At 34.7% G+C, this 27473-nt stretch overlaps 1 protein-coding gene and 2 pseudogenes across 3 annotated transcripts in view; all 3 read right to left on the reverse strand.

Moving 5' to 3' along the window:
* LOC110039142 (embryogenesis-associated protein EMB8) overlaps positions 1–27473 on the reverse strand; it is a 147206-nt gene that overhangs the window by 36548 nt on the left and 83185 nt on the right. The gene's annotated exons all lie outside the window — the stretch shown is intronic.
* On the reverse strand, positions 7702–8401 carry LOC110039141 (annotated as a pseudogene).
* On the reverse strand, positions 8577–9253 carry LOC110039144 (annotated as a pseudogene).

A 27473-nucleotide genomic window follows, 5' to 3' on the forward strand; every position in this document is an offset into this window, starting at 1 on the left:
CTCCTCAGGCATCCTTTTAGTTTTTAAAATAATATTAAAGAGTTTAGTAAGCCAAGAAACTCCCAAATCTCCCAAATATTTCCACACTTCAATTGGGATATCATCAGGTTCTACAGACTTTCTACCCTTGGTTTTCTTTAAAGCTTCCTCAACTTCTTTTTTGCTAATGCGACGGTAAAAATGAAACGTTTTATTATTATTCACGATATTAAAATCACTAGGATCGATCGTTTTTTCAGAAACTTCATTAAAAAGTTTATCAAAGTAACTCACCCACCTATGTTGAATATCTTCTTTTAAGAAAAGTACTTTTTGATTTTCATCTTTAATACACTTTACTTGAGTTAAATCTTTACTTTTCTTTTCTCTTTGTTTGGCTAGTTTATACATATATTTTTCACCCTCAGTATCTAATCTATTATAAAGATCATTAAAAATAGAATTTTTAGCGTCACAGATTGTTCTTTTAGACTCCCTGCGGACCATTTGATATTTTTTACAATTCTCTAAGGTTTTACATTTAAATCAATTTTTATAACATAACTTCTTATATTTTATCTTATCTTGCACATTATTATTCCACCACCAACTATTTTTATTTGTAAATATTTTTTCTTTTGATTCTCGAAGAACATCTTTTGCTACTTGTTTAATAGTGTTTGTTACTTTATCCCACATCACATTTGCTTCTTCATGAATATCTCAAATTTTGAAATCTTGAATTTTACTCATAAAATAATTTTATTTGTATCTTTTAAGTTTCTCCATCTAATTCTGCAATGATGAGTGCTAGTATTTTTTATTTTACAACCTTTAATCTTAAAATCTAAAACTAATAAATGATGTTGGGTATTTAAATTTTCACTTGGAATGACCTTACAATCTTTACAATCACGACGATCTCTTCTTCTCATAAGAAAATAATCAATTTGTGTTTGTGTTTCCATAAAGATAATTTTCAAATCAAAAAATTTGCATGAAGTCACATTAGGATGACCTCTACCTCTTCCCTAAAGATATCTAATCCATATTAAAAAGTCATTTAAAGATTTATAACTAATAACCAATCTTGATTTACCTCTTTACTCTTTTGCAGAATTCATAACATAAAATGTTTTACTTATTTTCATTGTTAATTTTAAAAAAGAAAATAAGTTGATATATTTTATTTTTTAGCTTTATTAAATGATTTGAAATTAAAGATATATTATTATTAGTAAAATTTAATTGTTTAATAACACCAATAATTTCTTTGGTGGCATTCGTTCCAAGAGTTTTACCAAAAGTATTTAACTCAAAATTAGGATTTATATTATCCAAATCTATTACTATTGAATTGTAGGAGGTTAAATAGATTCAACTTCGCCAGAATCAGTTTTCCATTTTTTGGATAGCATATCTGTCTCACTTTATAATTATTTATTTATTTGTTCACTAAAACATTTTAAAAAGGATATTAATCATTTTCCTCTAATTAATTTATTTTGTATATCATCAAAATAAATTTCATAATTTTTTTTCTGGTCATCTTCTATAGTATAACTACGATACCAATTTTTCAATGATTCGTATTTAGGTTGTTTAAAATCATTAATTGAAGTTTTTCTAATAATTTGGTTTAATTTAAACATTATTAAAATTAAAACTTGCCCCCGATTGTGGAGAAGAGTTTTCTACCCGATTTGGGTGTAATAAATTATTATCGGCTAGATTTATTCTATCTATCCCTCAATTGATTGATGAAAATTCATCAAAATTATTTTGAGAATGACTTGAAGAAGGATAACATATCTGCAAAAGAGTAATTGGTTTTCTCAGATTGAATCTTATTAAAACATTTACATCAGTATTTTGACTAACTAGTTTGACATCTTGATTTATTACTAATTTATAGCAATTTGTAACTGCCATGATTCAGGAAAGCTAACTTCATCCCATTTAATTGTTCTATTAGTAGCTATATTTGAAGCTTTTAGATTTGTTTCTAATATTATAGATCTATCGGTAGATTTCATATTATTTTTAATATTTGAACATAAAATATTCATAACTTTAAAATAATTTATACAGTCAGATTCAGATAAAAAGTCAAACCCATGCAATTTAATTATTTTAGTTGTTTCAAAGAAATTTATGTCTGTAAGTGACAAACTAAGATTTGGGAAAATATTGAAGAAAACTCGTTCATGATACCTCAGAAAAAAAAGTTGAATTATGAAAGTCTACATTGGAGTCTAAGGCTGTCGTTTGAGTAGAATTAAAATTGAATACATAGAATGTAATTTAAGTAATAGTAGTTTTAGCGACAAAGTTGTAACTATGGGTGATAAAATTACTAAAATGTGTGAATGCTTTAGATATCTCGGGTCTATTGTTCAAATTAATGGTGATATAGACGGGGATGATATTAGTAGAATTCGAGTTGGTTGGTTGCAGTGCAGCAATGCTTACGGCCTATTGTGCGATAGAAAATTACCTCTTAGACTGAAAGGAAAATTTTATAAGATGGTGGTGAAACCTGCAATGCTCAAGGGCGTTGAATGTTGGACTTTAAAAGAGAAGCATAACATTAGGTTAAGTGTTGTCGAGATGAGAATGATTAGGTGAATGAGTGGCTTTACACTTAGAGCAAAATGTGAAATGAATACATCCGTGATAGGGTTGGTGCAACTCCACTGGCGGACAAAATTAGAGAGAATCATCTTAGATGGTTTGGTAACATTAAACGTCGACCATCTAATGATATGATTAGGAGAGCAGATGTTTTAGATTCGACTTATGTTAAGAAAAGCAGTAGACATAGAAATACTTGGGCATATTGTATAAAAAAATATTTTAATTTATTAGAATTAAATGAAAAAATTACACTTAATATGACGCAATGGAGAAAAAGAATTCATGTAGACGACTCCATTTAGTGGGATAAAGGTCTGTTGTTGTTGTTGTTGTTGTTGTTGTAACTAGAGATGTTATATTAATCATTTATATAATCAATTTAGCCAAGAGATGGGACCATCTTGTTGATCACGACATCACAGAGCCTACAATTCGATCATGGGAATTCGAGGAATCATAGAAATATTGTTTCTGAGATCACGGATGCGTCGAAACACATAATTTCATCCCAAATCAGTTTCTACATGATTTTTACTTTTTAATTTTTTTTCATATTTTTTCTTTTTAATTATATCATTTCTATTAAGAGACTATTTAAGCATGTTTTTGGTTATTTTTGGGACATTCATTATTTTGTCTATGTTCTGGAGATTTACTCTCTGTTTTATACTTTTCAAGGTGTTGTACCATTTCCATTCACAAATAGTGTCTTTATCTTGCTCTGAAAAAGGCAGAGAAACTCCTTGTCATACCACGTCGTTTCGTCGTCCTCATGTTATTTTAGTTGTTTCAAAGAAATTTATGTCTGTAAGTGACAAACTAAGATTTGGGAAAATATTGAAGAAAACTCGTTCATGATACCTCAGAAAAAAAAGTTGAATTATGAAAGTCTACATTGGAGTCTAAGGCTGTCGTTTGAGTAGAATTAAAATTGAATACATAGAATGTAATTTAAGTAATAGTAGTTTTAGCGACAAAGTTGTAACTATGGGTGATCAAATTACTAAAATGTGTGAATGCTTTAGATATCTCGGGTCTATTGTTCAAATTAATGGTGATATAGACGGGGATGATATTAGTAGAATTCGAGTTGGTTGGTTGCAGTGCAGCAATGCTTACGGCCTATTGTGCGATAGAAAATTACCTCTTAGACTGAAAGGAAAATTTTATAAGATGGTGGTGAAACCTGCAATGCTCAAGGGCGTTGAATGTTGGACTTTAAAAGAGAAGCATAACATTAGGTTAAGTGTTGTCGAGATGAGAATGATTAGGTGAATGAGTGGCTTTACACTTAGAGCAAAATGTGAAATGAATACATCCGTGATAGGGTTGGTGCAACTCCACTGGCGGACAAAATTAGAGAGAATCATCTTAGATGGTTTGGTAACATTAAACGTCGACCATCTAATGATATGATTAGGAGAGCAGATGTTTTAGATTCGACTTATGTTAAGAAAAGCAGTAGACATAGAAATACTTGGGCATATTGTATAAAAAAATATTTTAATTTATTAGAATTAAATGAAAAAATTACACTTAATATGACGCAATGGAGAAAAAGAATTCATGTAGACGACTCCATTTAGTGGGATAAAGGTCTGTTGTTGTTGTTGTTGTTGTTGTTGTTGTTGTTGTAACTAGAGATGTTATATTAATCATTTATATAATCAATTTAGCCAAGAGATGGGACCATCTTGTTGATCACGACATCACAGAGCCTACAATTCGATCATGGGAATTCGAGGAATCATAGAAATATTGTTTCTGAGATCACGGATGCGTCGAAACACATAATTTCATCCCAAATCAGTTTCTACATGATTTTTACTTTTTAATTTTTTTTCATATTTTTTCTTTTTAATTATATCATTTCTATTAAGAGACTATTTAAGCATGTTTTTGGTTATTTTTGGGACATTCATTATTTTGTCTATGTTCTGGAGATTTACTCTCTGTTTTATACTTTTCAAGGTGTTGTACCATTTCCATTCACAAATAGTGTCTTTATCTTGCTCTGAAAAAGGCAGAGAAACTCCTTGTCATACCACGTCGTTTCGTCGTCCTCATGTTATTTTAGTTGTTTCAAAGAAATTTATGTCTGTAAGTGACAAACTAAGATTTGGGAAAATATTGAAGAAAACTCGTTCATGATACCTCAGAAAAAAAACTTGAATTATGAAAGTCTACATTGGAGTTAGCTGGGATAGCAGTCGAATTCCGTCAATCCCCTCCAATCATTGTTGACTGCCCAAATTTCAATTTCCTTTCCATCTCACAACTACCTCCCTACAAAACCCACTTCCCAAACACATTATAGAAGCCTTAAAACAATATCATTTCAAATCGAAGTCTAACAAAACCTAAATTTTTAGGCATATATCTTTCTTGCCGCCAAATACATAAATTTTTTTTTAAAAAGCACAAATGCAATTATATTAAAAAGAAAAGGGTACAGATATGTTGTATGAGTGAGCCCAAATAGACACCTAACTCACACGGTACAACACACAAAATAAGAAAAAAAAAACCCAAATGTAGATGGTACATATAAGATCAAAATTAAAATGATTTATTATCCAATAAGCTTTATGTTCCAATTCAACTGGCAAGTGACAATTCTTCCAAAAAATTAATCTATAAGGGGACATTCCTATAAGTGTTTTATAAGCGGTTTTATATGCTCATAATGTTGTATCTAATCTAACTGACCAATCTATTTTACTAGGATTAACACTCTTTTCCAAAATTCTCTTAATTTCACGATTAGATACTTATGCTAAACCACTAATCTGGGGATGATAAGCAGTTACAATTTTATGTATTATATTATATTTTTCTACCAATCTTGCAATTGTTGCATTTCTAAAATGAGATCCTTCTTCGGTAATGATTACTCTCGGCATTTCATATCTTGTAAAAATATTTTTAATTAAATATTTTGAAACACTCCGAGCATCACATCGAGGTAAAGCGATTAGTTCAATCCATTTTGAAACATAATCCACTACAATCAATATATAAATATTTTCAAATTAAGGTATAAATGGTCTCATAAAATCTAATCCCTATGCATAAAAAATTTCAAATTCCAAATTAAAATTTATAAGTATTTTATTTCTTCTTAAAGTATTATCTATTCTCTAACACCGATCACATGTTTATATATATATATTAACATCTGTAAATAAATTAGGCCAATAAAATCCATATTGCTAAATTTTATGAATTATTCTTTCATTCCCAAAATGACCTCCAAATTCAGAATCATGATACTTTTGGGATAATTTCTTGAATTTCTCTATAAGGCACACATCTTCTCATTACTAAATTTTTTTTATTTATTTATACAAATAAGGGTCATCCCAAATATATGATTTTGCATCATATACGAATTTATTTTCCTATTGTTTTGTCAGCCCATATGATAAAATATCATAAAAAATATAATTTACAATATTAGCATACCAAGGTATTTCACATCCTTTTACAACATAAAGTTGTTCATCAGGAAAAGTTTCGTTAATTCATTTTTCCATATTGAGTATTTCTTCATGTTTTAGCCTAGATAGATGACCAACAATTTGATTATCAATCTCTTTCCTATCGACTACTACAAAATCAAACTCTTGCATTAGAAGCACCCATCTAATTAATCTTGGTTTGACATCCTTCTTTTGCATCAAATATTTAATAGTTGAATGGTCAGTATGCAGTATACATTTAGCTACAATCAGATATGATCTAAAATTATCAAAAAACATACACAATAGCTAATAACTCTCTTTCAGTGGTGGTGTAGTTAATCTGAGCATCATTAAGTGTCTTACTAGCATAGTATATAACTTTAAAAATATTATCATATCTCAGCCCTAAAACAGCTCCAATTGCTTAATCACTAGCATCACGCATTAATTCAAAAGGTTTCTCCCAATCAGGTAAAACAATTATACGAGCAGTGATTAATTTTTCCTTTAAAGTTTCAAAGACTTTAAGGAAATCTTGGTTGAAGTCAAATTTTGTATCTTTTTTTCAGAAGTTGACATAAAGGTTTAGTAATTTTTGAAAAATCTTTGATATATCGCCTGTATAAATTCAGCATGTCCAATGTTAAAGATCTTGGATTTTTATTTGAAAAGAAAGAATTAAGACTTTATGAAAAATCTATTTCTAGTCTAGTACACATTTATCAAGTAACAAAATGTGAAAAGGTTTTAACTTTAAGAAAAGAATGGTGGAATTCAAAATCATTAAAGGCTATCCAGATATAGTAATTCTCACATGACATGAAAAGAAAAAGAAATGATTGAATATGATCCTGAAAGAAAAAAGAGAAAAAAAAAGAAAAGTAAAAAAAATGAGGAGAAGCTTGAGTAGATGCCTAATAAAAAATTGACTTCACTTAAATTATCTTAAGGAAATTGACGCAATTACATTTCTAAGCTTATTTATTAAGTATTAGCATCCTTACTAGTAAGGTTCTCATGATATTATTTTTCATCTAATTTTTCTAAGTCTTTTTAATATGACAAATTACAAAATTATTCTTGAAATACAATTATTCTTGAAATAAATAGGAAATCAGAATTCTTAAAATTGACTAGTAAATATTTTTACACTCTAGTTTTAACCTATGCTATAAACAACTTAATTTTTTCCGCAGAATAGGGACACACGAGTGTGCAAAACATGTTGGCGTCCAAATCGAACAGAAACGACGAGGACGCGAACTGTGTCTGCGTCAGAATAATGACGCAGACGCGAGCCGAGTTGGAGTCGAAGTCGAAGCAGACCGAGCCGACGACGAACAGAGAAGACACGGCGAGGAAAGGAAATGATCTGATGTGATAATAGTTGGTTATTTGATGCGATAATAGTTGTAGGATTCGTCGTGAGTCGAAACCCTAACCCAAACCAGATCTAAAAATGCCAGAGCAATTTAAAAACATCGAGCAAAAATCAAATTTGGTTAAGTTCCCAAAACAGGAAGATTTATAACTACAAAATCTCCCTCAAATTGGAAAATAGCTGGTCTTTTTAAAGATTAAAAACAAGGCTTAGGAGGTGACAGACCTTAAACGAAGATGACTAATTAATCTTCACTTTCTGTGTGTGTCGGTTCCTCTTCTATGGGCCATACTTTGCGACTTGGAGATTTTGACGGACCGCAATAAGCCTGGCAAGAGCTGTCTTCTTCAGATCAGGATTATAATGGTTGTCTGAAACTTGATTAATGACTGCTTTCGCCACCTTTCGAAATTCTCTCTTCACAATTAACCTGTGGAAAACAAGACTTGGTTTATTCTACTTGTTCTTTTTCGTGGTAGAAAGTACAACAGAGAGATCTTTTCCAGCAGGCTGAATGGATACGGTCTTCTTGTTTGCCAAGCCGGAGAACTTAAATGAGTGAACATTATAAAGGTTGTTCTTCTCCTTACTAAAGTGCACCTTGGCTTGACCATTACCAAACTGTTTCACTAGAAAGGCATTATTTTTCTTCACAATCTTTCAATGGAGAGTGTCAGAGATAGTTGCCATTGTAGCTGAGGAAAGACGAAGAAGTTTCCGCTCGGCGCTCTTCCTCCCGTTCAACGAGCTCGCAGAGCGACTATATATATACATGACTCAAAAAAAATGGCATCGGCAGCAGGCTCTGCTAAAGTTTCGGTCGATGGCGATTCTCAGCATTGAAACTAAAGGCTTCACTCCATTTTTTCGTCGTCTCCCACAATGAAGACTTCGCGTCGTCGGTTTCGTCAGTATGTTCCTCAAGACGCAAAAATAAAGCATGAATTAAGCATTGTCCAGATCTAAAAATGCCAGAGCAATTTAAAAACATCGAGCAAAAATCAAATTTGGTTAAGTTCCCAAAACAGGAAGATTTATAACTACAAAATCTCCCTCAAATTGGAAGATAGCTGGCCTTTTTAAAGATTAAAAACAAGGCTTAGGAGGTGACAGACCTTAAACGAAGATAACTAATTAATCTTCACTTTCTGTGTCTGTCGGTTCCTCTTCTATGGGCCATACTTTGTGACTTGGAGATTTTGACGGACCGTAATAAGCCTGGCAAGAGCTGTCTTCTTCAGATCAGGATTATAATGGTTGTCTGAAACTTGATTAATGACTGCTTTCGCCACCTTTCGAAATTCTCTCTTCACAATTGACCTGTGGAAAACAAGACTTGGTTTATTCTACTTGTTCTTTTTCGTGGTAGAAAGTACAACAGAGAGATCTTTTCCAGCAGGCTGAATGGATACGGTCTTCTTGTTTGCCAAGCCGGAGAACTTAAATGAGTGAACATTATAAAGGTTGTTCTTCTCCTTACTAAAGTGCACCTTGGCTTGACCATTACCAAACTGTTTCACTAGAAAGGCATTATTTTTCTTCACAATCTTTCAATGGAGAGTGTCAGAGATAGTTGCCATTGTAGCTGAGGAAAGACGAAGAAGTTTCCGCTCGGCGCTCTTCCTCCCGTTCAACGAGCTCGCAGAGCGACTATATATATACATGACTCAAAAAAAATGGCATCGGCAGCAGGCTCTGCTAAAGTTTCGGTCGATGGCGATTCTCAGCATTGAAACTAAAGGCTTCACTCCATTTTTTCGTCGTCTCCCACAATGAAGACTTCGCGTCGTCGGTTTCGTCAGGGTTACTCACACGTCGCCCTGTCAATCGACGACGCTCCTTCGTACGCTCGCGGTCTCCACCCCGACGACGTCTGTCTGCTAGCCTTACTCGAAGACGATGAAGACATATATCTGCTTGCACGTCATTTCCTAATCGACGACGCGCCTGTCAGCTCGCATTCGCTTCTCCTACCCGACCACGACGGTTTCGTCTTGCAATTTGACGCATCCGAAAGCCGACGCCTGTCTACTCCCATTCGCCACGCAGAATCTGACCACGGTCATCTTACTTGGTGGAGATGACCTCGACACTCCGTTCCTATGTCACTGCCATTGTCGGCGACATTTCTAATCCTACTGTGCCCCTATTTCAGGGTCACAGTCCTTCCACGAGGCTCTTGAAGATGGTGGTGATCACACTTTTATTAAAAAACTTTTCAGAGCCTGGTTTTGGTATCAATAATTCCTGCATTATTCCACAATCCTTCCACGAGGCTCTTGAAGATGGTGGTGATCACGCTTTTATTAAAAAACTTGGTAAAGAAATAGGAAACCAGCTATTTTTCTCTCTAAGGTTGAAACCAGTAATCTTGCATCTTCTTGACGTTTTGCTTTAGTGGAGAAATTCCTTTATGGTCGCCCTAAACTTGAGATCATCGGAAAGAATTTGATGTTATGAAATTATCGGGTAGTTGGAATATTGGCTTACTTGACGACCGACATATACTTATTTAGTTATTTCACGATTTAGATTACACTCGTATTTTTTCTCGTAAGGTAATCAAGATTGACAATTATTTTATTAAAATCTTAAGAGTGGTTTGTCAGCTTTGATCCGAAAGCGAAGTCTCCTATCATTCTTGTTTGGATAAAGTTTCTGGGGTTAAAACTACACCTGTTCAACGTCAAAATTTTCTACTCCTTAGAAACTGCTTATGGTAAATCTCTTAAGATTGATAGTCTTACACTTGCTGTCACCAGACCCTCTGTGGCTTGTGTGTTAATTGAAAGAGATATCACTCAATCAGCTCGGGATGAGGTATGGATTGGATCCACTCACAACGGGTATTGACAAAATGTTGAAATAGAATCACACTCTCTTTATTGCTCTCATTGTAATATTTTTTGCCACAATTCTACAATTTGTTATCGTTTGCATCCTCATTTAAGGCTGGATATTGCTAAAGATAAGCAACATGTTCAAAAATCTATTCATATTGAATTGGGGGTGGACGTCTTGCCACCTACCATCACTGTCGAGGAGGTGGAATCCGACCCTTTTTCCAACACCGCATATACATCTACTCATCTGACTGACGCTGCTCCTGATGGAAAATCTTCTAATGACCCTCCTATTCAAAAATTGTTGTCTCAGATGAAGAACATCATACCCAAACTGTTCTCACCCTGAATGCCCCTGCTTTTGAACGCTCTTTCAGTTGCTGGATTGGAGCATGGTACTCTGGAGTCTCATGAAACATCTCCTCATACTACTAATATTGATCCAAACATGTCTATACCACTCATTGTTATTGAATAAGACTCACATGTCAAGACACACAAGAGTGCTCCTTTGATCCAATAAAAGATCAGCTGATACAACAAGTAGATGCTTTCAATGTTCAACAATTCAATGTTCAACAACCTAACCTACAAATGTCCGACACACTTTATACCAATCTACTTATCAGATGAGCCAGTCTTCGGATGAGGAACGACATTTTTATTCTAGAAAGAAAAATAATGGAGGCCGACTCGAGCTCAGGAACTTATTGGACGATACATTGGTTACAACTGGTAATGACACTTATCTTACCTATTTATTAGCTGGCTCCTTTTCTAAAACTAGAGGCAGAGGTAAGGCAAACTTGGGTCGCTCTCTAGCTACCTGCTACTATGTGTTTTAGCACTTTTGGTTTTTAGGTTCTCATGTATTTTTCTTTATTTTTTTTTTTCTGGAACCATTTGCATGTGCTGTTTACCATGTGGGTAGGGTGTCATGCTTGGGCCTTCTCATACAATCATACAATCTATCTGTGTCTTTCTTTCTTTTTAATATATTAGCCCTAGGGCTTTCTCAATATATATATATATATCGAAATGTATACACCTAAACCTAAATTATCAAAATCCATTTTTTTTACCTTTACCAAAATTCCACCCCGACAGCTATCAAGAACACCTAAGTCCCCGACCAACCATTGATCTACAATAATACATCCATTGAAAACCTGATTTAGAGAGAAGGATGTCATGCTGCGAAGCTGAAACCTTTAAACAGGTTTCCATAAACTTACTACAGAGGATACACAGCGAAAATTAATTCAACCGCAATAGAGGCTTGTCGCTTATGATAGAAGACAATCTAATGAGGTCGCTCATAGCGACTACGATTCGCAAGATCAAAAGTAGGAGGTGAATCCTTCAATGATAAAGAATTAATACCCCGATGATTCAACATAAAATATCAGATGAAAAGTCAGGAAATAGGAGTACAGATGAATTTATCAATTTTGGACAATCACATAGATTTGACAAATTTATCCAGTGGCTCCAAACAACAAAGATGTTCCCTATTACAAGAGAGCTAAACTGATAGTTATTAAGCTCAAGAAGAATGTTTCCTTGTGTGGGGAGAACTTGAAGCGGATTCACGAGGGCGAAGAAAAAATAAAATTACTACTCATTCTAAGATGAAAAAGGAGATGCAGTGCAAATACTTTCCCCCGATTACCAACATAATATATTCATAAAAGTCAACAACAACAACTTGGTGCCTGAAAGATTGCTCTATAGAGTACACAATAGAATTTGATCAACTCATGCTGAAATATGAGTTGTTGGAATGAAACGAGCACATAGTAGTGAGTTATCTTTGAGGATTGAGATTACCTATTAGTAATGTGGTGTACATGCAATTACATATGTCTCTAATAGATGTACAAACCCTAGCTTTGAAGGCAGTGAAACAACATTGTCACCAGGTGACTATCATACCATACATGCAGAATTCAACCCCAAAATCTGGTAGCAATAGTACACCAAATAGAGCACCTAAAATGATCCCACTGGAGGAGAAAATAATCCAAAATGGAGAAAAAATGGAGCCAACCAACCCTCTCAAACCTTCCCCAACCAAGAAGTGTTTCAAGTGTCACAATTTTGGGCACATTGCGTCAAATTGCCCAAATAGGAGAATAATACCTTTCATTGAGCATGAAACAATTGAAGTGGATAATGATAAAGGAGATAATAAGGTAATCAAAGAAGAGTATTAACTAGCAGCAAATAAGGGAGAGGTATTAGTGATACAAGCTGAGCACATAAGAGAAACTCCATAAGGATTACTATAGTTATCCTAAAATGTAGCGAGTCCGAGGAGCCAATACCCGAAAAGGGAAACTCCTATTGAGAGAGTTACCGGATGTCCTAACTGACAATTTATTGCCTAACTGGTCGCCACTAAAAGTTTTCCTACATGCAACAAATTATATCCTATGGTCGGTCCCTTTATAGATATTTGTTTATAAGATACGTCTAGCCGAGTACACATGGGAGAAGCAAGTTGCAAATATAATGGATCAAGATATAATTCATGAGAAGACCCCATCTATGCGTAGTTCTAGTTTTAATTATGCCAGAAAATGATGATTATTTTATCTATCAAGACATGCTTTGAAATAAAATGTGTTAGAGTTACATGAATTGTACGTAACCATAGATTTGGTAGTGGGATTACCTTAGACTCAACAAGACAAAGATTTAATTATGGTGGTGGTAGTTCGATTCCAAAACCATCCATAGAAGAAACCTCTCCTAGCCAAAGAAAATAATACGAGTGTCTCATTGATCAAAGGATCACAAATCCCACAATCCAATCATGGGACTACTGAGGTATCCTGCAAAAAGTTGTTATGAGAGTCGAAACACTCAATTTTGTCCCAATTCAATTTGTTCTTGGCATTTCTTTCCTTTTTTTATTTTTTTTTCATTTTTCTTTCTTTCCAATGAGGGTCCTTTCTATTATGAGACTATTTAAGCATTTATTTGACTGTTTTTGAGACATTGTTTCTATTTTAGAGACATTGTTCTCTCTTTATGCTCTTCGGAGTATTGTACCATTCTATTTTACAAGTGGTGTAATTGTATCTTACTCAACAACAGGTATCTTACTCAACAACAGGCGGTGAACCTCCTCGTTGTCTGTTACACGTCATTCTGTCTTCTTCCATGCCTTTTTCTGCTGGGACAGCTGCCAAACGTCATCTATCGCCCTCCAAATATCGTCAACTGCCCATATTTTCATTTCCTTCCCGTCCCATAATTACCTCGCAGCCAACCTGCTTCTCAAACACACTACAGGAGCACTATAATGGTATCAAGTCCACTATGTTTTCAGATGTTTAGAGATACAGAAAAAGTTCTTTTATGCTCGTAAGCAAGCAATTGAGTCCAGTGTATGTCACTTTTCAATACAGCTGTAGTTAATTTTAATTCATTTGACGCGACATGAAGCACAATTTTGAGTATTCTATATTTCATATTTTTTTTCACTTTTACACTTATTCATTTTTCATTTGTATCAAGGCGTGTCTTACAAAAAATGACTTTGTTCTTCTTGATGAAGTCCGAGGAAATTTCAATAATGATTCCATATCAACCACAAATAAGAGGTATTGAAAAACATTTTGGACTGCCACCATGCTAAGGTGATCATTTAGTCTATTACAAAACACCACAGCCGCGGTCTTCAAACCCCACCATACCAAAAAAATCATGCATGAGAAATTTATATTAGAAAATTGGTAACAAAGAATTGTTTTTCCAGTTGTTCCAAGAAAAATGTGCCAGGTACTGCTCGTCACGTCAAAAGCATGGAAAATAAAAATTTGAGACAACAATGTTGCATTTTATACCTACACGTAAGACGTTGATAAAGTTGCAACACGAATTCCCATAGAAGTGAATCTGAAATGAAGAGAATACATATTCTATTTTTTCTTTATTTTTAACTTTTTTTTTAATGATTCACTTTTTGTAATTTTTTTCTTTGTAAACCTATGTTTTGTGTGTGCGTCTGTGTGTGTGTAATATAGTAGAGAGGTAGACATAAAGTTGAAAATTGAGAGAGAAGAGAGATAGGTTGCCAATTTAAGAAGTTGTATATTGCTGGTGATTGCAGGAAGTATATTGCTGGTGATTGTAAGAGGTTTGCATGCAAGAAAAAAATTGCCAGTGGAGGAGAGGTAAGGTGACTCAATAAATGTCTTCTGAAAAAATATCCAAATAAAGCTGGAATAAAATGCTTTGGTCCGTACAGTATTAAGTTAAGATTCCTGATGCCAAACTTAGACTTTCTATGAATCATACATGGCATATGCTGCATAGCCATTTTGACCGTAGATTTAAGATTCTTGATTTTTCGAACACCAACAAGCTCCATCATAAGATTATGTAAGTTCTAGAAAGCGCTATCCAATACCATGCAAGTAATTGATGGGGGTCCTCTGTTCCCGCGCCAACGGATCTTCCTTCAATCCTAAATTGTTTCTATCTCAGAGAATGAGACCACTATTGATGTGGGCATCAGTTAGGGGTGGATGCGGGATCGCATTTGCTAGGTTACAGAATCGCGATTTTGTCGGGACAGGCGTCTCAAGTTTCCCTTCAAGGGTTGTATCTAAGGTTTTGGGTGGTGCTCCGGTTGTATCTTGCTCCCAAGGTGGTGATTATCTTCTCTACCCCCCTTCAACATCCTCCCCACATCACTCCCGGCGACCCTTTCTCTGTTGCAGCCTCCCAAACAGCTGCATACCACTGTTTTTCACTGTCGTTTCCCTCTTTTCCTTGCTGCCAGCATCCCGGATAGCCATTCTGTTGTTTTCCTGTAGTCCATCGCATCCCGTTTCACTACTGCCGCCCTCCTCCCTTGTTGTCACATTCCAAAATAGCCCTTCCCCAGCTGTTTGGCCTCTGTCCAGGCCATCATCCTTGCTACAACCACCCAGTACAGCCCGCCTTCTCGTTGTGCCGGTAGTATCTCACCTTCCCGTTGCTGCCATCATCACCCACTTGCTACTGCCCCAGCATTCTGCTTTCCAACTGCCCTTTACTACCTCTTCGGAGGTCCAAAACCTCGCAGATCACCACACCTTCCCAAGATCCAACCTAATTTGAGTTGGTGTTGTCATTTGTAGCACTTTCAGATTTCCATGCCGTGTTGTTGTTATTTCTCTTTTCAATATGTTGGTTATAACTGTCTATTCGCATTTCCAGTAATAATATTTGTTTGCTTATTATCATTTGAGTTAACTCCAATTATATTTGATATCAAAGATAGCCTAACCCTAGTCCTATCCGAAGATTGTCAAACCAACCCAACACCCCGTCCACCCCTCTTCACCTTAAACGTTAGCAATGTTGCTGAAGAGACAATAATCGGAAACCTGGTCGAGTGGAAAAGACACAATACTGCTTATCAAAAATCCACAAAAAGATTTTTAGGAGATTTCTCAGGAGGATATGGAATGAGAAATCCTCCAACTACAATGAAAAACCATCCGATGAGTCACACCAAGTCAATTCGATTCCAGAGACGAAGAACAACTACCCCAAAGATTTGGCATGAAATATTAGAGAAGCCAGATTCTATAGTAAAGATGAATTTGTCATATTTGACGGTCATATTGTTCTGGACAAGTTCGTCGAGCATCTCTAGATAGTGAAATATTTCTGTAAGTACCGTGATGTCCCACTAAAAAGAATAGTGAAACTAATCGCCAGCAAGTTAAGAAAATGCATCTCAGTGGTTGGAGAATTTGAAGTTTCTTCAACAGCAAGAAAGAAATACTAAAATTATTACATCGACTAAGATGAAATGAGAGATGAAGCGCCATAACCTACTAGTTCTTTACAGATAGAATGTTTAGACCCTAACTTCAAAAGTGGAGAGACAACCCTTATCGAATGAACGCCACATCTTACAGATAAAGTTCAACCCCAGAATCAAGCATAAGGGTACACGCAATAGAGCATTCAAGCTGACCCTGCTTGAGGAGAAACAAGTTTCGAATGGACAACTAGTGGAGCCAATCAATATTTCCAAATTTGTTCCTGTTAGGAATTGTTTCTATTGTCATAGATTTGGGCATATTGAATCTGATTTCCCAACCAAGGGAATGATCTCTTTCATAAAGCAATGATCTGTTGAAGAAATAGACAGTGATACAAGAAGGGATGAAGAAATCAGAAATTAGACTCAACATATTCAAGATGAGCCAACGAAAGACTCTAACCAGATTAATCAAAGTTATTCTAGAAGATAGTGAGTCTGAGAAGTCGATACTTGAAAACGGACGATTCACCTATTGGGTGGTTACCATAGAAAGTGGACTAACATATCATAAATGAGAGGCTTGTGAGCTAATTTTGGAAGGTTATATAAAGTTATTCAGACAATAAATTCAGTTCAACAGTATATCCACCGATGCTAGACAAGATGTATGAACCACAACTTTAGAAATTGACTTTGGACATTGGTGGGAAAAAAAATGTTGTACTGAGATCCAGGACCTAACATAAAAAACTAAGTCATTCTCGAGTGGTCGCTATTAAAAGTTGCCCAGCCTGTTGTAACGTTCTATTTCATTTACCCTTGAAGTTGTAGATTTTGCATTAAAAACATGAAGTCAAAAGTACATGAAAAGAAACGTTACAAAAGAAAGAACCAAAATACCAAAAAAAAACTATGCCTCAAGAGAAGAATCGAAGAGTCGAACGTTAGTATGTGGGTCCTAAAGAAGGAACCAAAAATCTATAAAAAACCATGCCCCAAGAGATGAATCGAAGAGTCGAATGTCAGTATGTGGCTAAATGTAAGATTCATTGTCTGCTACACAGATGTGAATGAAATATTTTTTTTGTAAATAGTGATTTTCATATAATGCTCGTATGTGTATGACTGATTATGATGAAGTCACAAATTTATGGTATCAGTGGTGGAACGTTAAGGTAGTCGTGCACGTAATTGGAAAAAGAAATTGATATTGAAGTACTATAAGTGGTACAATTTTTAGACAATGCTCTTGTAATGGTTGTGTAGATAAAAAATAATATAGATATGCTATTGACATTGTAAGATTCCATGAATAGCATCAAATGTTTATGTTAAATTATTAAAACCTAACTCACAAACATTTTTTTTTTTTCCTTTGTTATCGTAATTTAGAATTATGAGTATTCACTAGCTTTGTTTAAACTTATTGTTATTTTAAATTAATAATTCATACGTAACTGATTAAAGGATAGGAGATAGAAGAAAAAATATTTATAGAATACGCAGATACCCAATAAAGAGGTAAATATAAATATATTATTTTATTAATTTGATTAGTGGCTATTTCATTTGTAAAATGTTAAATGAATATAGAAAACTTAGTTCTCACCGTCTGACCGTTCGCACCAGCCTTGATTAACTCCAAGCATTGGCTCGAGTCGTGACACTTGCCATAAACTCATTCTCGAATTAGCTCCTCCTGATGAATTGTTAATCAGATGAACCCTGCAGAGTATGAGTGGAGGAGACAAATTACAGGTTCAAAGCCTCTAGAGATACTTTATGAGAATCTATGTTTATAAACAGCTCCATCTCAGGTAGTGCCAAAAAAAAGATGGATACTTATTCTATTAGAATGTACTTTGAAATGACAACACCTACAAGATTGACTTACCGGGAGATTAAAACATTTCCGCTACTTTCATTGTGGCCAACTTGGCTTCGTAGTCTAAGAAGACAAAAGCTTCGACGAATGAGGTCAAAGCACCTCAATTCCCTGGAGACCGATGTCGGCGACTGTCATGGGTAGATGCGGGATCAGGATTGTTGGGGCATAGAATCGCGTCTGAGCGCCTTGAACGATTTGGTCCAAGCATATGTGAGAGCCAGACGACTTTTCCAAGGGGACTACCACCTCTCTTAAGTAGAAGGGGCCACTCCTAGTTGTCATAAGGTTATATATTTAAGTTTTTGATATTCTAGAGAGAGTTTTTTGTGTTTTTTGTGGCCGGCTATTGGCATCTTAGAGTTTCCCTTTGAGGGTTATATTCAAGGACTAGGGTGGTGCTATGAGTGTATCTTACTCGTGAGATGATTATCTAACTTATCCCCTTTTCGCATCCTCCCCACATCATTTCAGACCACTTCTCTGTTGCAGCCACCCAGCCACCCAAATAGCTATATATCGTTGTTTTTATTGCAGCTTCCCATTTTTCCTTGCAACCATCGTTCCGCACAATCATACATTCATTGTCATGTAGTCCACCGCATCCCCCTTTGCTGCCACCTCCCTCCTCTGCTGCTGCAATCTACAATAACACTTCCCCTATTGTATGGCGGCTGTCCAGCACCTCGTCCTTACTGCCACCGCCCAGGACAATGGCCCATTTGTATTTTTTTTTATTTTTTAAGGGCCCTAGATATCACAATAAACCATGGCAAAGGAATGTGTTGATTTGTGCTTTAGGGTTGGGTGCACTCGTCAAGTATATTTAGCAAGTTGACAAGTTTCACACTCATACAAAATAGGCTTTTTATTGATAAATAAATGGGGACACAATTTTTCCATAAAATAGAAGTTAGAATGCCCAAGGAAAAAATACTATAATATGACTTAAATGAGAAGCAAACTCAAATATCTGATTTGACTTAAAGGATTGTGAATGATGGGATGATACTTTTGCTGTTGGAGTTATAGCGAGTAGATAAGGTCCATAATATATATCAGCATTACCAATCACTATCCCTGAGTCCATCACCTGAAATTCACACAAATTATGGTAAAATTTAATAACACAATTCATGTTAAGATTGGGTTTACTAATACATAGAAAATTGTAGTGAAATATAGGAACATAAAGCATAGATTGAAGAATAAGATCCTTTGTGAGTTTCACACTTCCTGTTTCTCTTACAAATGAGAGGGAATAATCTGCAATTCTAACTGCAATATAATGTTTGCAATAATGTCGACCGTTTTTTATGTTCAACTTGACTTTCGTAGTTTGAATTATGTGATGAGATGTTCCAGAGTCAACTATCCTAGGCTAATTCTTCTTGTTGAAACTAGCAATAGCAAATTGAAGACTATCTTGATGTGCTATAAAGCTAGAAGAAGAATGTTATCCCAGAAGCCCTTGGAGAGCTTCAAGTTGTTCATTGTTGAATGAACTATGTTCATAAGGCTTGTCCTCCTTTGATTTTGTGTCAGCTTGATTTTCCCCAACATCTTTGACTTTTTGTGCTTCCAAACTGTATGTTATTCATAAAATTTCCAGCATTTTTCCTTGAGATGACCAAGCACTTTGCAAAGTTCTCACCACACTATATTCCTCTTTTAATTGTTGTCATGTGATGATTTGTGAGTGTATAAAGTTGAGTTTTCAATAGTTGATGTAATTGGATTATCTACCAACATGATTTTCTTCCTAATCTCTTCCCTTCATACTTCAAAAAATTCTACATGAATTGAGGGAAGAAATTTGTTTATCATAATTCTTCCTCTAACTTCATCTAGTTCTTTGTTGAGTCCTAGATGGAATTTGATAGTTCTCTTCTGTTCAATAATATTTTGTACATGACAAAGTTTTAGGAAAAACCGCAGTGTATGTTTCATATATATCTAGTTGGAGTCAATATTTCAAAAGAGTGGTGAAAAATTGAGTAACATTCAACTCATCCTGTCATAATTTATGTAATCTAGTTTCAATGTCAAGAAATTAAGATGTGTTGTCAACACTTGAATAGGTTTCCCATGCGACATCATAGATTTCTTTTGTCGTTTTGTATAAAAGGAAGTTTTTTCCAATTTTCGTGGTTAGGAAGTTGACAAGTCATAACATAACTATATGTTCTTCAATATTTTATACCTGACGTTAAAGTCACTAAATTCTAAAGTTTTTTTCGATGAGATCCTCAACTCTTTTTACCATAAATATACATGTACATAGATGGAGACTATTTTAGAAAATTGTTGTCAGTAGTTTGAGATTGGTTATACAAAAATAGATGTTGCAGGACCAAACATCCTATGTTCAAGTACAAACGTAACTTCTAAAGATGAAGTGGCTTTCATGTTGTATTTGGTCATCATCAAGATTTCAAACTGAGAGAAACTATCTATCGTCAACACATGATTTCCACTAGAAAAAGAAATTATCCTTACCGACACAAAATTGTCACTCAAGACAGAAATGTCTATCGCCAACACAGGATTTTCACTAGAAAAAGAAATTATCTATTGGCGACACGAAATTTCCATAGAAGAGAGAAACTACTTATCGCAGAGATGAGAGTAAAACTCGGTTGTTATAGGTATTGAAAAATTTCAATGGAGAGAGACTGAGTTCAGACCTAGAGAACCAACTCTCCTGTTTCCGACCTAGGGATTTCCAATAAGATTATTCTGCGTGAAAATAAAAATAAAAAAAAATTAATTTTAAAAGCTGCAAGACTCACGAACGCTTGCAGGAAATGCAAGTCTGAACGAAACATCAGCCTACCTCTTCGGGCTACTCTGCAAGAAAGAACCGCGGTAGTCACGACCGCTAAAAGGGAAACTAAAGCTTGTGTGAAAGCGGGACAGTGCAGAATCTGTGCAGCAGAAGCCTACGTGGGAAAGCAAATGCCTAGCTGTGATCCGGCAAGAAGCCTAGCTGAGATCTAATAGAAAGATGGAGCAAGGAGCTCGGGAGGGCCTACAGGCTACAGAGAGGATTCCATTGTCGGCTATTTTTTTTTTTAAATAAGATTTTAAAATTTAAATTTAATATAATACATAATGTAAATTTATTTTTTGGGAAAATGGTATATATTTTTTTTATTTTTTGAAAATGATGAGACCGGATAGACCTCATATATGTAATAGTTTAAAGAGCTGAGCACAATACCATAAATGATATATCATCTCGAAGGATGAACGTATCATTTATTGGTAGGCTTAATTATCTAAACTTAAAAGTTTGACTCTATTTTGGTCTGCGAAATTTATAGCCGACAAATTGTCATATCTAATACACAGAATAGAGAGGGTTTAGAATAATCTAGGTTCTTAATTCTCTATAGAGGCAAGCCCCTATAGTTAATTACATCTTAGACAACCGAAGTCACCTAAGAAGATTCTCGATTAAGATCAGGGTTTCGTCTTCAAGAATTCAATGTTTAGGTTTCCACGATTGCTTATAAGAAAAGTCAAGTGGGATAAGTTCAAGTAGGAACAGTTATTTTCGAAATCTAAATGAACGAAAAGTAGAAGATGTCAAAGATACTGAAAAATATTCAATGACATCTCAAACTAACTTATAGTTTAGCTTTACATCTTTGAAAGAGAAATTATGTGATGTTTTGGTCCTGCAATTTATTCAGATATTCAGGACTTATATTCGCATATCATATGCAAATAGCCCGAGAAAATGTGAGGATTTATGTCGTACCCGACGACGACCTCTGAATCCTAAAACTGTTTAGAATTTATATCATACGATATACAATCGTAAGAAATCATAAAAGATAATGTGAGAATTTACGTCGTACTAGACGAACAACCTCGACGTCCTATGGGTGTATATTATTCAAACCTACCGAAGTTCGGTTGAAGCTCCTCTTTCCACCTTCTGTTGTAATCTCGATCGCTGCCCAGGATGAATCGCCAATCGATGACCTAGTTATCTCGTTACGTGAAAAGAGTAAAGAAAAGAGAAAACCATACCTCGAACGACCTATCTTAGGTTGGGAAAATAACATTTAAAAATATGAATACAGATGAATGTCTATATTAGGGTGTTATACAAACATGTTGGGAAAACAACATTTAAAAATATGAATACAGATGAATGTCTATAGTATGATACAGTAAAAGAAAAAAAACAACTGTAGTAAACTACTGTAACAGGAAAAGACTGAAGGAAAATTATGAAAGTAAAGTAAATATAAAAAATAGAAAGACCATGTAGTAAAAAAAGAAATATGCAGTAACGAAAACAAAACTGAAACAACTAAATATACTTGATTAATTCTGGTGATGCTACAAAAATATATTATAATTGTATGATATAAAGGAGTTAGACAAATATTTGCATATTATAAAAGAAAGGTTAAATGATAAGCATATAAAAATTTAAAGTGGGATATTAGCTTTTAGTTTGGGTTTGGACTCAGACTAGACTTCCTTTTCTCCTTTATCTCGATCCCACAAGCAACTGATACATCGAAATCAACCTATCAATATCAACTAGATGTCACCAACGAATCACCCCTATAATCAGACAGTCCTAGACCATGATTGTTTAATGGATTGGTAAACCCAAATAGTATCTGAACTTATCTTGTTAAAGGTATAATGTACTTATGTGAAATAGTATCTGAACTTATCAGGGTGTAGTGCACCTATGTGTGATGTTAGGATAAGTGATATATAGTATCTGAACTTATCGGGGTGTGGTGTGTAGCATTTAGACTTTCAAAAGAAATATAATATCTATTCTTGTGGTATCTGTCATGTGGAGTGTCTAGTGTGTAATATGTGATGTGTTACAGATGTAGTATCTGCCGTATAGAGTATAATGTGTAGTATCTATTGTGTATTGTGATATTTGTTGTGTAATGTATGAAATAAGTATCTGTTCCTTTTGCAAGTATAGTATCTGTGTAAAATCTGTAGTATTTGTTCTTTTATAACTACCAATTCTCAAGCATTTTGAAGAGGGATGGAGCTGTCGACGACTTAAGGAGTGAAAGGGCATTTCACTAATTGAATATTGATTTTTATATTTTCAGCTATAAGAGAAGTTGATCAATGGTTATTTGCATCATTGTCTGTTACCCTACACCTCGAACTTATAGGCCACTCTAATATTCCATATGCTTATCCAATAGTTTTCTTTTTTTTTTTTATAATGACGAATTTCAAAATGGTTCATAACGTTAATCCTTTATTTTCAGATTAAACTCAAGCCTCAATTATATGCATATAACTGCTTCATGCCACACCTCGACATCTTTAACCTCCTTACATGTTAATCCAAATATGTTTTGTGATATATAAAAAAAAAACACAAAATGACCACACTCATATAAAAGTATTGTCTTATATATATCCAAATTAAAATACAACTTTTCAATCTTATAAAGCTAAACCGTGGCGTGTAAAAAAAAAACTCTTTCTTTTCTTTTTCTTTTGAAAGAAAGCATATCCATTAACTAATTAAATAGTTTTGAGATATATATATGTATAACTTCCCAATTCCAGGTGCACTAAAAAAAAACGTATTCAGGAGGCAAATTCCAAGTAAAGAAAATCAGAAAGATTACTCATATCACCAGACAAGAAATTATTAGGGAAGAAAATTGCCTAAACACTTTTCCATAAGTTATGAACCATGTAATAAAGACTAGTCAGAGATTTTGGCATTCGAATGAGATTTACGGTGAGATTCAAATATCGAAGATGTCTCAAATTTTTAATAACCTCAGGCATATATATTTTTTGATATGGGGAGTATATGAACAGCAAACGAATGCTTCAAGATGCCTTTGAAGTTTCAGTAAGTATTTCAGCTAAAAGAATTACAAAGTCAACAATCTTAATAAAAGAAAATAACCAATGACTAGCAGATTGATTTTGACAATGACAAAATCAGTGAAATGGTATGGATAAAAAAAAATCTAGGTGTTACATATGTAAATAAATAGAACTCATAACCCTCAGCTTCATGATACATAAGCATGAGACGATTAAAGAGAGTTCATAACTTCTCCTTTATGATTTAGGTATTACACATACAAGCATTCATGAATATAATTAAATATGCATATGTCTTATACTTTCCATATTCGAATATACCCCTATTCTAAAAAAAAATATACCTCTCGTACTTTAAAGCTTCAGTTCATACATGTATCACATTATTTATAACCGGGGCTGCATAAAAAAGGTTAAGATGGCAACAATAAAATTTTCATATAAATAGAAAACTTTGGGTGACATAAATGTGAAATAGTTTATTATTGGGTTTATGAATACATAGGCGTTAGGTGGCATGTATGAAAATCTTCCCAAGCAGAATTATATTCAAAAAACAAATATCTTCATTTCCCAACAAAAGATATATAGCAGAATTATAAAAGGATGCAAGCAAACTAATTTTCCAAATCCAAATCAAACTAACTTTAATGTAACCAAAGAAGAAATTATATACCGAACACTTCAATCCATCCTTTTTTTATTATATATCCAACACATAAACTTTGCTTTACCTTTCCTTTTTATTTTATATCATCCAAATTTTCAGATTATATCAAAGCAACATCGACATATCACTTAGCAAGTAGAAAAGACATTCTTATACATATATGAAGTGACGAGTGCATCAAGATTGAGATTCACATTTTGAGCATATAAACACCAAAACAAGTTGTATGGTATATATATATAAGTCTACTTGGTAAAAGAATAGTGAAGAGGATAAGGGCACCCAAAATTGGCAAACGAATCCAGGTCTAACAACTAGAAAGACAAAAAAACAAATCCAGCATGAAAGCCAAGTTGAACCAAAAAAAAAAAAAAACCAAGACCAGCATATAGGCCAAGGTGAACCGCTAGAAAGACAAAACAAAGCCCCAATATTGACTATTTAAAGCACCAAAAATATCCCAAAGTTTATACTCGAATGAAGGGGCAGCAAGAAGATCAAAACCGAGCCCCAATACTATGAAAGTCAAATGTTGCACCAAAATAAAATGCCATAGATAATTACTCATTCTAAGAAAGGTAGTCTAAAGCCTCGCATTATATTAAAGGCAACCGAAAATAAGGATATATGTTAAATAAAGGTGGATTAATTCAGGAATCGCATATTACATTTGTTATACGCTCCCTCAAAGCAGTCATCTCATCTGCACCTTCGCCAACTTGGGTGTTAAATTCTTCTGCCTCCATTACTTCAACTGGTATAGACTGCCCAGCCTGAAATTCGAATGTTTCAGGCGGTATATGCATGTCATCGTCGTCAACCATGTCGAAGTCTGTATCATAACAAGAAGGATGTCTTCTAATGAAATTGTGGAGCGTCATCGTAGTCACAACAATATGTACTTGTTTTTGAAATGGATACGTTAGCACATCACGTAGAATGACTCATTTCTTCTTCCATACTCCAAATGTCCTTTCGATTATCCCGCATAAGGAAGAGTGACGTTTGTTGAACATCTCTTTCCTACCACATGCGACATCACTTGACCTCTCGAAATCAAGAATGTGATACTTCGTATCTGCAAATGGTTTTAAATACCCTCTCTGTAAAGGATATCCGGCATCCACCAAATAATATTTGTTTGACACGAATTACATTAATAGTGATCCCTGAAGAAAAAATCTAATAAATTAATCGAAGTTAACATACCTTGAGGCAGATGTGGGAAGCATTATCGGCTGTTGTTAGTCGCAAAGCTAAAAAGATGGTTGTAATGTGCACTTCCTCCCCATCCGGCCATCACAAATGTGAAGCACATGTTGAAGTCACATACAGCCATTACATTGTGTGGGTGAATCACATCGTCCAATATACGCGACTTTTTCATCGCTTGGGAGTCGGGCATAGACTTGCGTACCATCAATTGCCCCAATACAGTTCTGTATTGATTTGTTAGTGATGTCAACGACATTATATAAATTATATTAAGAAATGAAAAGTACGAATTGAATAGACTAACCTTAAAAAATGGCATGTAGCGTGTGTCATGTGTCATTGGCTATTTTGGCATTGGCTATTTTGGTGGGAGTTCTACTGAATATTGGATCTTCTGGCTTAATTGCATGTGAAGCTAGGCTAATTAGTGCTCTTATACAAGTAAAGAAGTATCGGTTTATTGTCTCTGATGAATGTTGAAATCGCTCCATAGCTCCTCTGATTGATTCATTTTGAGATAAAATAAACAATGTAATTGCCAAAACTTCTCTTGTAGTAATTCTGGCCGAACCTACAAGGTTGTGATGCATTCTTAGTTCGTTCAGAAGATCCAAAAAAATGGGTACGGACATGCAAAATATGTTGCTGAATCTTATGGGATTTCCAGCAAGCATCTCGCCCACCCATTTATCCCCAATAAATGACGAGGTCATTCACAGTGTTCATACTATGTTTGAGCGGTAGTACTCTATTAACAATATAAGAATTGCCGCAGTTATTCTTCTGCGGCGTACTCTGTATAACACTTGTCGCCACCAATCCATCCTGTATGAATGTTGTATTATGCATAAATAATTTCTTAAAGGAAAGACAAAGAAATCAAACAAATATCAAAAAAGAAACTTGTTCTTGAAATTATACTACTACAAAAAAACCAAAAAAAAATTGTGCATATCAAAAACTTCACCTAAAACCTAAAGCAAAATATTCATTACAATAAGCAACTACAATAGACACGAGATATGAAAGAGTCATTTATCAATTGAGAGACGCAAATAATCAAGACGCAGCTTGGGTCGGAGCCTCTTGAAAATCTGCCTACGGTTTGGGTCCTCGAGAACCCTAACACATTTTAAGTAGAATATAGGATCAGCAAGAACTTCTGAAATTTCATCTAAACAACTCATAAAACCATCAACTATGAGATCATCTTCCACTAGCTTCAAAAATAGTTATCAGTTTATCAATTGAACTCTACACGAAAACATCTTTATTTTTCCGTTTTCTTTCCATCTTAAGCTTCCATCTTACGCCTCTTTGATTGGCCAGTTGACTCAAGTTCCCCAGGGTTTATGCTAGGGCCTTCACCTGAACAGATAACCTGATCAAGGATCACGTCAGTTGATATGCCAGCAAAGCCCTGCTCATTGGGGTTGAACGCATGCTGACCCGTAGCGACAACTCCCTTGAACATAACAATCAATTTATCTTCCAAGTCTGGCTCAATTCCGCACAACTTAATTTTTTGCATTTGGTACTGCCCGTAACAAGGAGGGAGGGGTGTGAGCAAATTAGACAAAATAAAAGTATATAAATGTTAATTAATTGAGGAGTTCGCAGGGGTACAGTTATTACCTCTAACTTCTCAGTCCACCATTCCCCTGAAGCATCCATGATGCGCTTGACAAGATCTCAACCCAATCTCGTCGATCCCCGTTTAAGTTCCTTCCATAACTTTCATTCCTTCTTGAGCCGATCCCACTTGTTCTTGAA

The sequence above is a fragment of the Phalaenopsis equestris genome, unplaced genomic scaffold (assembly GCF_001263595.1).
Source record: "Phalaenopsis equestris unplaced genomic scaffold, ASM126359v1 Scaffold235526, whole genome shotgun sequence".
Taxonomy (NCBI): Eukaryota; Viridiplantae; Streptophyta; class Magnoliopsida; order Asparagales; family Orchidaceae; genus Phalaenopsis; species Phalaenopsis equestris.